A 3,477-nucleotide genomic window follows, 5' to 3' on the forward strand; every position below is an offset into this window, starting at 1 on the left:
GCATGTTTGCTCATGTACCCCAAAACCTAAAATGCAATAAAAAATAAAAAAAAAATGCAATAGAAATGGGAGTGCAGTTTTTTTTTTTGATATGTTGGTTTCCTTTATTTTTATTATAAACAATTCTAGTATTGGAATTGCTGGATGGTATGACAGTTCTATTTTTAGCTTTCTGAGAATCCTTCATACTGCTTTCCATAGTGGCTGTACTAATTTACATTCCCACCAGTAGTATACAAATGTTCCCCTTTGTCTGTGTTCTTGCCAGCATCCATTATGGCCCTTTTAATGAAAGTCATTTTAACTGGGGTGAGATTGTATCTCATTGTAGTTTTGATATGCAGTTCTCTGGTGATTAGTGATACTGAGATTTCTTTTTATATGCCTGTTGGCCATTTCTGTGTCTTTTGGTAAATGCCTACTCTGGTCCTTTTTCCATCAATCAGATTACTATTACTAATATAGTGATAATGTATTAACCCAAAAATCAGTTTATTTTTAGATTTTGCTACTGAGTTGTTCAACTCCTTAAATATTCTGGTTACTAATCCCTTGTCAGATGGATAACCTGCAAATATTTTCTCCCATGTTGTAGGTTGTCTCTTTGTTGATTGTTTCTTTTGCTGTGCAGAGGCTTTTTAGCTTGATCTAATCCCGGTTGTCTATTTTTGCTTTGGTTGCTTGTACTTTTAAGGTCTTACGCAAGAAATATTTGCCCAGACCAAATACTGTTTCCCCAGTGTTTTATTCTAGCAGTTTTACAGTTTCAGGTCTTAGATCTAAGTGTTTAATCTATTTTGATTTGTTTTATGTTGAAAGGGATCTGGTTTCATTCTTCTGCATATAATTCATTTTCCCAGCACCATTTATTAAATAAATTGTTCTTTCCTCAGTGTATGTTCTTGGTGCCTTTGACAAAGATGAGTTGGAAAATGCACAGATTTATGTCTGTTCCATGAAGAATGTCATTGGTATTTTGATAAGAATTGTATTGAATCTGTAGATTGCTTCAGGCAGTACAGTCATTTTAACAATATTCTTCTTATCCATGAGCTTCGGTTGTCTTTTCAATCTTTTCCTCTTTAATTTCTTTCATTAGTGTTTTCCTTGTAGAGCTCTTTCACCTCCTTGGTTAGATTAACTCTTAGGTATTTTATGTTTTTGTAGCAGTTGCGAATGGGATTAACTTCTTAACTTTTTTCTTGGCTAGATTATTGCAAATATAGAAATGAATCTGATTTGTATACATTGATTTTTGTATCCTGCAACTTTAATAAATTTGTTATTGTAAAAGATTTTTGGTGAAGTCTTTAGGTTTTTCTAAATACAAGATCTTATCAGCAAAAAGGATAGTTTGACTTACACTTTCTGCCAATTTGAATGACTTTTATTTCTTTCTTTTCCCTGATTTCTCTGGGTAGGACTTACAGAACTATGTCTCTACAGTTGGTGGAAGTGGGCATCCTTGCCTTTTTCTAGATCTTAGAGAAAAAACTTTTCAACTTTTCTCCATTCAGTATAATGTTAGCTTTGGGTTCATCATTTATGGCCTTTATTATTTTGAGGTGTGTTCCTTCTATGCCTAATTGTTGATTTTTTTTAATCATAAAAGGATGCTAAATTCTATCAAACGCTTTTCCTGTATCTATTGAAAAGATCATGTGGATTTTGTCCTTCATTCTGTTGATGTGATATATCACATTTGTTGACTTACATATGTTAGATCATTCTTGCATCCTTGGTATAAATCTCACTTATGGTGTATTATTACTATTATTTTAATTTTTTTCATTTAAAACTTAGAGATTTAGAGGTTATAAGTGCAGATTTCTTATGTATATATAGCATAGCAGTGAAGTCTGGACTTTCAGTGTATCCAATACTGCAATAGTAAAGATTGTACTTAATAGGTAATTTTTTAGCTCTTTTTTATGGTTTATTATTTTTTAATACACTCCTGCATTCTGTTTGGTAAAATTTTGATGTGTATTTTTATATCTGTGTTCATCAGGATATTGGTCTGGAGTGTTTTTTTTTGTTTGTTTGTTTTTTTTAAATTGCTGTCTCCTTGTCTGGTTTTGGTAGCAGAATGATGCTGGCCTCATAGAATGAATAGGAGAGAATTCCCTCCTGTTTAACGTTTTGAAATAATTTGAGGCGCACTTATTGTTTTTTGTAAATATGGTAGAACTTGGCCATGAATCCATTTGGTTCTGGGCTTTGTTGTTGTTGGGAGACTTTTTATTACTGATTAAGTCTTGTTACTCATTGTTGGTCTGTTAAAGTTTTCTCTTTCTTACTCATTGACTCTTGGTAAGTTTTATGTATACAGGAATTTCTTAATTTCTTCTAGATTTCCAATTTGTAAGCATACAGTTGTTCATAGTAGTCTCCAATTATCTTTTGCATTTCTGTGGTATCAGTTGTAATGCCTCCTTTTTCATTTCTGAACAACATGTGTTTGAATTGCACATTTTCTTCTACCTCTGCCATTTCTGAGACAGCAAGAACAACCCTTTCACTTCTTCCACCTCTTCAGCCCACTCCTTGTGGGTGAAGATAAAGATCTCTGTGATAATCCATTTCCACTTAATAAATAGTAAATATATTTTCCCTTATGATTTTCTTAATATCTTTTTCTCTATTTTACTTTATTGTGAGACAGCAGCACAGAATGAATATAATGTAGGAATTTTTTTTTTTTAAGTTCTGAGGTACATGTTCAGGACATACAGGTTTGTTACATAGGTATACACATGCCATGGTGGTTGGCTGCATCCATCCATCACCCTGTCATCCACATTAGGTATTTCGCCTAATGCTTCCCCTCCCCTAGCCCATCTCCAGCAGACCCTGGTGTGTGATATTCCCCTCCCTGTGTCCATGTGTTCTTATTGTTCAGTTCGCGATTATGAGTGAGAACATCAATGTTTGGTTTTCTGTTTTTGTATTACTTTGCTGGGAGTGATGGTTTCCAACTTCATCCATGTCTCTACAAAGGATATGAGATGATCCTTTTTTATAGCTGCATAGTATTCCATGGTGTATATATGCCACATTCTCATTCAGTCTATCATCAATGGGCATTTGGGTTGGTTCCAAGTCTTTGCTATTGTGACCAGTGCCGCAATGAACATACATGCGCATGTGTCTTTCTAATAGAATGATTTATAATCCTTTGGGTATATACCCAGTAATGGGATTGTGGTATCAAATGATATTTCTAGTTCTAGATCCCTGAAGAATTGCCACACTATCTTTTACAATGGTTGAACTAATTTACACTCCCATCATCAGTGTAAAAGCATTGCTATTTCTCCACATCCTCTCCAGCGTCTGTTGTCTCCTGACTTTTTAATGACCACCATTATAACTGGTGTGAGATGATAACCCAATGTGGTTTTAATTTACATTTCTCTAATGACCAATGATGATGAGCTTTTTCTCATATGTTTGTTGGCTGCATAAATGTCTTCT

This window comes from Callithrix jacchus, chromosome 1 (assembly GCF_049354715.1).
Source record: "Callithrix jacchus isolate 240 chromosome 1, calJac240_pri, whole genome shotgun sequence".
NCBI classification, from domain to species: domain Eukaryota; kingdom Metazoa; phylum Chordata; class Mammalia; order Primates; family Cebidae; genus Callithrix; species Callithrix jacchus.